This window comes from Lithobates pipiens, unplaced genomic scaffold (genome assembly GCF_037356315.1).
Source record: "Lithobates pipiens isolate NorthernLeopardFrog02 unplaced genomic scaffold, aLitPip1_a1.2 Scaffold_23, whole genome shotgun sequence".
NCBI classification, from domain to species: Eukaryota; Metazoa; Chordata; class Amphibia; order Anura; family Ranidae; genus Lithobates; species Lithobates pipiens.
Genome location: NW_027507785.1, coordinates 243,519,261 through 243,530,050, shown reverse-complemented (window position 1 = coordinate 243,530,050; position 10,790 = coordinate 243,519,261). Strand labels below are relative to the sequence as shown.

The 10,790-nt window shown below is 42.4% G+C and overlaps 1 long non-coding RNA gene across 1 annotated transcript; it reads right to left on the bottom strand.

Moving 5' to 3' along the window:
* Positions 1-1,998: 1,998 nt before the first annotated feature.
* LOC143928218 (uncharacterized) lies at positions 1,999-8,351 on the bottom strand. The gene is made up of 2 exons (XR_013262381.1): positions 8,170-8,351; positions 1,999-4,318 (listed from the first exon to the last, which is right to left on the bottom strand). It is a non-coding gene; the product is annotated as an uncharacterized LOC143928218 (long non-coding RNA).
* Between the last annotated feature and the right edge of the window lie 2,439 nt (positions 8,352-10,790).

Below are 10,790 nucleotides of genomic sequence, written 5' to 3'. Positions count from 1 at the left end.
ACATGCAAAGGAACAGGAAATGAGGAAGGGGGCAAACACTTTTTCACACCACTGTAGATAGATAGATAGACAGATAGAGTGCCTTGAAAAAGTATTCATACCCCTTGAAATCCCAATTTTATTGGGATTTTATGTAATAGACCAACACAAGGTGGCACATAATTGTGAAGTTGAATGAAAATGATAAATGTTTTTCAACATTTTTTACAAATAAATATGTGAAAAGTGTGGTGTGCATTTGTATTCAGCCCCCTTTACTCTGATACCCCTAACTAAAATCCAGTGGAACCAATTGCCTTCAGAAGTCCCCTAATTAGTCCACCTGTGGGGAATTTTTTATCTCAGTATAAATACAGCTGTTCTGTGAAGCCCTCAGGTTTGTTAGAGAACCCCAGTGAACAAACAGCCAAGGAACACACCAGACAGGTCAGGGATAAAGTTGTGGAGAAGTTTAAAGCAGGGTTAGGTTATAAAAAAAATCCCAAGCTTTGAACATCTGTTCAATCCATTATCCAAAAATGGAAAGAGTATGGCACAACAGCAAACCTACCAAAGCATGGAGGTCCACCTAAACTGAAAGGCCAGGCAAGGAGAACATTAATCAGAGAAGCAGCCAAGAGGCCCATAGTAACTCTGGAGGAGCTGCAGAAATCCACAACTCAGGTGGGAAAATCTGTCCACAGGACAACTATTATGCTGTGTACACACGGTCGGACTTTCCGGCAGAACAAGTCAGATGGAATCATTTCATCAGATATTCCGATCATGTGTGGATTTCAGAGGACTTTTTTTTTTTTTTTATTCTGTCGGACCTAGAAATAGAACATGTTTTAAATCTTTCCGATGGAATCAATTCCTATCGGGAAAACCGTTTGTCTGTATGCTGTTCCGGCAGACCAAAAGCAACGCAAGGCCAGCTATTGGTTACTGGCTATTTAACTTCCTTTTTCTAGTCCCGTTGTACGTCACCGCGTTCTAAATGTTCGGACTTTAGTGTGATCGTGTCTAGGCAAGTCAGTTTCAGAGGAACACCGTCAGAAAAACCACCAGAGTTTATTCTGACGGAAAAACTGGTCGTGTGTACGCGGCATTAGTCGTGCACTCCACAAATCTGGCCTTTATGGAAGACTTACAAGAAGAAAGCCATTGTTGAAAGAAAGCCATTCGAACTCCCGTGTGCAGTTTGTGAGAAGCCATGAGGGGGACCCAGCAAATGTGAAAGAAGGTGTTCTGGTCAGATGAGACCAAAATTTAACTTTTTGGCATAAAAGCAAAACACTATGTGTTGCAAAAATCTAACACTGCTCATCAGCCTGAACACACCATCCCCACTGTGAAACATGGTGGTGACAGCATCGTGTTGTGGGGATGCTTTTCTTCAGCAGGGACAGGGAAGCTGGTCAGAGTTGATGGGAAGATGGATGGAGCCAAATACAGGGCAATCTTAGAAGAAAACCTGTTAGAGTCTGCAAAAGACTTGAGAATGGTGCGGAGGTTCACCTTCCAGCAAGACAAGGACCCACAACATACAGCCAGAGCTACAATGGAATGGTTTAGAGCAAAGCATATTCATGTGTTAGAATGGCCCAGTCAACAGCCAGACCTAAATCCAATGGAGAATCTGTGGCAAGACTTGAAAATTGCTGTTCACAGACGTTCTCCATCCAATCTGACAGAGCTTAAGCTAGTTTGCAAAGAAGAATGGGCAAGAATGGGCAAAAAATGTCACTCTCTAGATGTGCAAAGCTGGTAGAGACCTACCCAAAAAGGCAGCTGCAATTGCACTTGGTTCTACAAAGTATTGATATACTCTGTGTTTGGTATCACTGGACAGAAAATTTAATGTATAATCTGCCAGTTTCCAGAATGTCACTGTTAGGTGCTTCGTCTTCTTAATAATACCCCTGGTAGCCTAGGCTAGGATGGAAGAGCGGAGGTCCCTTTCACCGGTGGACAAACATCACACATACACACGATTGTACGTGAATAATGAATGTGTATATTGAAGCACACACAGCAGTTTTATTTAGTTTGAGCTAAAGGACAGCCCTGTGGTTTAGCCAATCAGGTAATTCATACATACATCGACATTTTTCTTAAACTCATGACATTATCTAAGTCAAAGGTGAAATACAGTCTTCTGATAGTTATTTCGTCATTTCAACATCTGCTGACTGACCATATTCTTGCGTAACCAGTCCTATCTTAGCTTTGTACCTCTTACCGCAGACAGATGCTTCCTAATATGTCAACATCTTGCATCTTAATTCTGAACTTAGTGAAATGCACGCCTAAGCATATTATCTTAGACCTTTAACCTAGTATATCTTTTGGTAACCTTAATAAGTATTCCCTTATAATCCTTCCTTTGATCATTCTGTGATTTACATAATGATCATTCCTTTTCTAATTTAATAGCACAGGCTTCATACTCCGAACCCTTATGCTCTTGGTTTCTATACCATACCGTTGGATCCTTAACAATGGAAGTGAGTTTCAGATCCTTCGGAGCGACCGTGTTTCCCTTTTTTACATAAACATTTGATTATCTTATAACAGGCATATAAAAATAGAATGAAGAGAATCACAGTGACAATTGTCATGGCAGCATTTCGGAGCCAAGATATTAATCCCCCAAAACTAAAACTGCTCGAGAAGGGATCCCAGTTTTTTCCTATGTTCCTTGCCTCTTTCTGTAGTTTATTTACCTCTTCCCTGTGTTGGGCAATAACGTCATAGTAGTCTGGGACTTCGATGCTGGTATTATGAATCCAGGTACAGCACTCATAATCCTCAGTAGTCTCACAGAGGCCAGTAAGGGCGGCACTCATACTTTCTATAGCCAACTCATGTAGTTCTAGTTGCTTCCTAATTGCCCTAGTTTCTAGATTTAGTTTGGTTATGTCATCAGAATTTTCCTCCAGAATCTCATCAATTATGCCAGTGTAATTATTTAATCTTTTCATTAGGTCAATTCCCCACCCTGTCCAGGAAGGGAACCATGCCCAGGCCATATCTTTTTCTAAAAACAATTCTCGTTTATTACGGTGTCTAAGGGGATATCTAGGATGCATGCTGGCTTCAAGGAGGTGACTTCCCTTGTTATCCCCTAATACCCCCATAATAGGAACCAGGGCTGCAAGGTAACACCACCCCTGGGGTTTGGTTGGGATCCAGGGGTGACAGAGTTTGCCGCAGCATATATATATGGTATTTCCTAGAGCTAGGGGTCGTTTATGGAACACGTTCCTAAGAGTATCAGAAAGGCCAGAGAGCACCAGAATTGACATTAATTGGTGTATTGTAGTCTTGGTACTGGAGCTAAGAAAGTCTAAAAAGGTGGCATTTAGGGTGGGATCTGAAGTATGGAAGAAAGAAGGACTGTTAAACGATGTCATTGAAATGTTAAGTTTTGCTTGTTTGCAAACCTCGGCTCCATCTGTGGTGTTTCCCAGTCGGAAACACCAGTCTGGGAAGTGGCTTCTACCTATAATTTGGAAAGTGAGGGTTTTATTTGGAAGGGTCCTAGTAACATTCGTTAGGACGATAGGGGGTGTTCCATTAAGGAGGGGGGTAAAATTCAAGGGGACTGCCATGAGAGGGATTCTAGCTGTACTGGGATGTAGCTTGCTGCAAATCCAGCATTTCTCAAAACCAGATTTTTGAGCATAGCTATATTTGAATTTTAGTAGTAACATCTTGCTAGTCAGTCCCTTAGGTGACTCATTAACGGGTACAATACTTCTACTATGTCTTTGGCCGGGGGTATTATTCATCTTAGGTGGTCCACATATCCCTTTTAATAGACCTAAGTCTTCTGGATGATATATACAGTTGGCTATAAACCATGTGGGCAGGAATACAAATAGTACCAGACTACCCCAAAGGCATACAGCCTTCCCTGACACTGATGGAGAAAGCATCTTTGTTTTTTTAAAGTTCTGATTATTTGTTATCTAAGAGTTCTGTTCTTCTTCTTCGTTTCTCATCCCGGCAGTTGTTGGCTCTGTTTTGTCCTTTTGAGGGGGTGTGGGATCTTCCAGGGAAATTTGTTCTATGCCTCTCTGAACTTCTTGTAGATCTTGTTCTTGGGAGTTGCTGCTCTCTGTCACTGCCAGGGGCTCTGGAGTCGAGGGAAGCTGGGGACACTTTTTAAGACGGCTGGCGTGGATCCAGGTGTTTCCTAGGTCTGTTAACACTGCGGTCCTGGATACCTTTTCCACCTTCCATGGTCCTGAGAAAGCCGGTCCGATACTCTTTCTTTGTGCTAATTGTTTGATCAGCACTTTATCCCCAGGGATGAAGGGATGCGTTGGTTCTGTGGGAAGAGGGAAAAAAGGTGACAGAAACTTGTTCGTTTATTTCGTGGAGCATACTTACCAGATTTTTCACGTACATTTCCTGTTGAGAATAAATGTCAATATCAGTGTCTTGGTCTAATGGGGGTAATTCTATGTTTGCGGGGATTCCCATGAGGACCTCAAAGGGTGATAGTTTTGTTCTTGCATGTGGATCTTCCCCTCTTTTGACCAAAGACCTTCAGGGTCTTTGGTCAATCCTTCCTTTGTCCAAAAATGGACATCATCTTCTGTGGCCATTGATTGCATCTGTGCTATGACAGTTTTAAAGTTAGGTGCTGCGAAGTGTTCCTTGAAAAACATTGTTGTGGGGGCAGGTGGGTTAGGGGAAAAGGCAGCAGCTCTTTTAGCTTCTCTGTCAGCAAGAGCATTCCCTTTTGAAACACGACTGCTGTCAGAGGAGTGTGCCTTTACTTTAATTATGGCTACCTTTTTTGGAAGAAGAATGGCTTGGAGGAGAGCACTAATCTGTGTGGAGTTGGCAATTATTTTGTTGTCTGCTGTTTTAAAACCTCTATTGGCCCATATCACACCAAAATCATGCACCACTCCAAAAGCATATCTACTGTCTGTGTAGACGTTCACCTCTTTACCGGTGAATAGAATGCAGGCCCTAGTGAGGGCTTCTAACTCTGCTACCTGGGCTGAAGAAGGAGGTAATGATTTTGCCTCCAGTACGATGTCTGGTAGTTGAACAACTGCATAACCGGTTAAAAAGGTGGAGTCAGAGGGACGTGAGCAGCTACCGTCAACGAAAACATCCTCTGCACCTGAGATAGGGGTGTCAGTGAGATCCGGTCTGGGACTGGTAATAGCAGCAACCTTTTCCGAACAGTCATGTATAATGTCTGGGTCATGTGGTAAACGCAACATGGAATGCAAAAGGCGCACAGCGGGGTTGCTGGCAGGCACATATTTGAGTGTGAGGTTATCAGTGTTCATCAGTGTTATCTCATAACCACTAAGTCTTTGCGAGGTCATATGTTGGGTATTCATGTTCTGAATAAGATGCGTGACTGAATGAGTGGTATAGAGAGTCAATGGGTGACCTAGCACTAATTTGTTTGCATCTTGTACAGCCATTGCACAGGCAGCAAGATTTTGGAGACAGAATGGCATTCCCTGTACTTGGATGGGGAGTTTTTTTTTTTGATAGATATGAGACAGGGCGATACCCTGATCCATGTTGTTGTGTTAGCACGGCGGCAAAAGAGCTTCCTGAAACTACACAGTATAGTTGAAAAGCTTTACCATAGTCTACCAACCCCAGGGCGGGTGCACATGACAAACTGTGTAGTAAGGCTTTAAAAGCTTTTAGTCTGTCCTCTGTCCAGTCTATCAATTTAGGGGCGGTTGACCCAGTAGCCTCTCGTAGGATACCATCATAGTGAGAACAGTCAGGGATCCATTGGCGGCAATATACAATTGCACCCAAAAATGAGAGTAGGGCGGCCTCGTCTTTTGGCGGACTGAGAGCTTGTAGGGCTGCGGCACGTTTAGGTGACACCAGCCTTGTTCCTTCCTTTAGAATGCACCCTAGGTATTCTACCTGTGGCTGGCACCATTGTATTTTCTTCCTTGAGGCTAGATGCCCGGCGTGAGCTAGGTGTTGTAACAGTGATGTTGAATCGACCGCACAATCTTCAGCAGTTCGACTGCACAGGAGCAGGCCGTCCACATACTGTATTAGTACCGACCCTCGCTCAGAAGTCCAAGACTTGACAGTCTCGTTGAGTACCATAGAGAAGGCGGCTGGACTGTCTACATACCCTTGCCAGGTTAGTTGGCCCCCGGCCCAGGAGAAAGCAAACATAGGTTGGGCTTCCTCTGCAATGGGAATGCTAAAGAAAGCATTCGCTAAATCAATTACTGTGTAGCATAGAGAGTCTGCCGGTATGCATGAGAAAATAAAAGTGATGTCTGAGACTAGGGGTGGGAGGGGAATCACTTGTTTGTTTACTGCCCTTAGGTCTTGTATGTATAAGTCTCCACTCCCCACTGGCCTTTTTTTACGGGGTAAATGGGCGTGTTCCAGGGACTGATGATTGGTTTCAGGATACCTTTTGATATGTAATCATTAATTTGAGGGGAGATGCCTTTGACTTTCTCTGGGGGTAGGGGATACTGTTTTTGATATTGTATCCCTGCATCTGACCGCATTTGGGGTGCATATGGTGTGCAATTAATAAAGCCCACACTACCTTTGTTTTCTGCCCAAATTGTGTGATGGTCAAGGGAGGAAGGTATCATTAGAAAGAAACTCCTGTGTGCATGTCTTTTTGGGAACCCTCTGTGTGCATGTCGCTTAGGGCCATGTAAGTCACATAATGGTGAACTAGCGGTAAGGGAACCTTCTTTATTAAACTTAATGGTAATACACAGTTGTGCCAAGAGGTCCCGTCCCATAAGGGGCACAGGGCATGAGGACAAGACGGCAAAAGTTTGGGTACATAATTTCTGTCCTTCTGGAGTGGCTACAGTCAGTGGTGGAGTGATGGGATGGGTGACAGGTGTCCCATTAATACCAACAGAGTTTCCCTCGGTGCATTATTTGTGGCTGTGTAGGATATTGGGGTAGTGGTTGACGAGGGTTCTGGTATGGCAGATAACGGGGATACTGTGGGCGGGTCTGGGGGTTAAATCCCCTGCCTCTGCCTCTTGCTCTAATCTGTCCAGTCCTATAAGGGCACTGGGATTTCCAATGTCCTTGCTGTCCACAATTGCCTATATTTTCCAAGGCATTTGTTCCATGCACAGAAACAATCCTTCATGTATTGTGGGTCAGCCCCTTTGCAGGGAGGATAAGAATGCTTATGTACCTGACAAATTTTACTGACTTCTTGCCAGTCTTCCTCAGTACAAGGACCATATGGCCCTGGGTCATGTATCCCCAATTGCTGACACCTTTCTCGGACTTGTGTCCAAAATGGTTCTACCTGGGGGCCAGGGATCATATTACTGACAAATTCATAGGGTGATGGGGTGGCCATGGCTTGGGTTGCTGCAGAATTCCCCATCTAGTAGTCTGGGCAGTGTGTGTCTAGTGGCAGGACACAGGTGATAACACCCGGTTTGTCCAACAATCCGGTCTCTGGTCTGGGAGTAGGATCCCTGATCTTTTTTGGGGCAGATGGACTTATATAAAACTATGAAGATTCACCCTTAATATACGATAAAGGGTAAATTTTTCCTGGTGGCGGGATATACCCCTCTTACACCAAGTCTGCAAGAGAACCCCCCTGGTCTGGTGGTCAGTAAAATCCACTTGTCATCTATTCTTAGGAAGAGTAGACCTAACGTGCAATGGGGGCAGGTGGATGCTATGTCACTACAAGAGGGCTCCTCATATTCTGCACTTATTTAAACAACAACAATTATTTTCCTTATACTCTATATTAAAACTTATACTCTATATACTTACACACGTACCTAGAGAGAAACAGACATATTCTTAATATACTTTAAGACATGAAATAACCGTATTGCAATACATTTATCAATTTATAGTGCACTTTTTAAAAAAAAATTCAAATGGGCGTCCACTCCACCAATCCCTTTGTCACGGGCGTAATCTACTACTTCCCGTGTTAAAAATACTATTACCAATAGTTTTAAGTCAGACCAACCTAGTCGGACTCCCCTAAACCTATAAATTCCTTGCGAGCCCTTTTAACCTTCCAAGGGACCAGCCTAGTCCGCCGCGAAGGCACAGTTACTTCTTTTAAATTTAAACTAAGTTCGTAGCGGCCGCCCGGACAGAGTAAGTGTTTACACCATTCACCAATCAGGTAAAAAGAGTAAAGTGACTTACCTGTCGCAAGACGAGACGAACCCCACTTCTGGTACCAAAACTGTTAGGTGCTTCGTCTTCTTAATAATACCCCTGGTAGCCTAGGCTAGGATGGAAGAGCGGAGGTCCCTTTCACCGGTGGACAAACATCACACATACACACGATTGTACGTGAATAATGAATGTGTATATTGAAGCACACACAGCAGTTTTATTTAGTTTGAGGTAAAGGACAGCCCTGTGGTTTAGCCAATCAGGTAATTCATACATACATCGACATTTTTCTTAAACTCATGACATTATCTAAGTCAAAGGTGAAATACAGTCTTCTGATAGTTATTTCGTCATTTCAACATCTGCTGACTGACCATATTCTTGCGTAACCAGTCCTATCTTAGCTTTGTACCTCTTACCGCAGACAGATGCTTCCTAATATGTCAACATCTTGCATCTTAATTCTGAACTTAGTGAAATGCACGCCTAAGCATATTATCTTAGACCTTTAACCTAGTATATCTTTTGGTAACCTTAATAAGTATTCCCTTATAGTCACCTGCATATATTTGAAGATATTGATAATGGTATAAAACTGAGTGTACGAGAGGGCCATGATACAGTCATAAACACAGTAACATCCCATGGGCCCTCCTCAGACGCTTAATTGGTCAGATGGCCTCTGTCAACATCCATTTTGATATCAGAGAAAAGAACACCAACACATTTTGACAGCTCTTGTGTACCATCAAGCAACTGAAGACATGTCAAGTTATGAGAGCCAATCTAATAGCTTGCGCATTGGCTGAAATCTGCTGAAACAGGATTTGCAAGTATTCTTCATTTTCAACTTTTTATTTCTGTTGCTTTATTCTTTGTTTCCTTGTAACACCCCTTTTCTGTAGATATTTTATTTGCACCATTGTTTACCTTTTTATTATTTAACTATATTTTGAAAAGTCTTAAACTCTCTCTATTGCCCTAATGCAAACTCAAAGAACAATTTCTTGAAGAGTGCTACTGTAGGTGTGTCAGACCATGGGCGCGTGCCGGCAGTTATTCTGCTGGACATTATATGATGCCCAGTCAGGATAACTGAACCACTGTCCGGCCGGTATTTTGCTATAGGCCAGGCGGGAAGTGGTTAAGCTTGTAATATTCTATATTTGGAGGCGCTGCATTATTTTCTTTATTTTGCAAAAGGTGATGCTTACTTGAGCCAAATACTGTTCAAGTTTCTCTGGTCCTTCACTTTTGTTCTGTAACAGATATAGTGCAGTAAACCTGGAGTAATCATCTATAAAAGTGAGAATATACCTCTTTATTCCTGGAATCAATTTTTCCATTGGTCTGCAAAGATCTGAATGAATTAAAGCAGAGTTCCACCAAGAAATGGAACTTCCGCTGGATCCCTTCCCTCCTCCAGTACTACATTTGGCACCTTTCAGGGGGCGGGGGGGGAGCAGATACCTGTCAAATCCAGGTATCTGCACCCACTTCTGGACATAGATCGCTGCAAACTACGCAATGTTCGGCCCCTCCTCCTTCTTCCCCATCCCCCTCATTCAGATCGCGCCAGGTGACTCGCGCATGCACAGTAGAAAATAGAATGTGAAGCTGCAAGGCCTTTGTGGGCTCTGTGGACAGGTAATTGTCCTTATATTAAAAGTCAGCAGCTGCGGTATTTGTAGCGGCACACTAAAAAAATATTTTCAGAGGTGCAACTTCGCCTTAAGTCAAGGGGTTTCTTAGCTCTTCTGTTACTCTGCTTTGGAAAGGCTTTCATTTTTCCTTTTATCCAGCTTGGATTGGTAGAGCTTTCTAATCAAATACAGTTTATAGCTGAGATTTGGTCTTCAAGCTTTTGTAATTCTTCCCACGTTTCTTTAGCAGTTTCACACTTACATATATGTATGATTCGATCATCTTCTATGCTAAGAGATATTGTGCTCTGAGCTACTTGAGCTTTCTCTATCCACTCATCTGACTTAATTTATACATTTCCACTTACCTTCTCTTATTAACAGTATTTTCATCTTAAATTTCCATGACTAGTAGTTCTGGTTTGTCAGATTTGCGAATTAACCACTTAAGGATCAGGCCTATTTTTCAGACTTTTTTTTGCTAGAAAATTACTTAGAACCCCCAAACATTATATATATATTTTTTTTAGACACCCTAGAGCAGGGGTAATGAATTAAAATTCAAGGAGGTCCGGTCGCCAAAATTTTCTTTGGGCCGAGGTCCGAATCTGAAGTCTGTGCTATGACTCAGAAAGATTGTAGTCACTGTATATCTATCAAAAACATGAGAAATGTACAATTTCCTTAGCATTTCAACAATATTTATTGTCAAGTTTCAGTTACAATATTAAACATGTGGACAGTTGGAACTAGGATAGCTTTACATTTGCTCTTGTCTTTGTAAGGAAAACAAACAACTATTTTTAACAAAAAAAATATGGAAGCAAATCCATAACTCTTTAATAAAACATAAAGAGCACATCCATTTTTCAAGTAAAAGAAGCACCTTCTGACTTTATTTCAATTTTTTAACACCCAAAAAACTTTCCTGTCTAGTGAGAAAAATTGGATTTTGATTGTCCTGCCAGTAGTTTGAATCTTGGCTTAAATTGAGTTACTGCCATT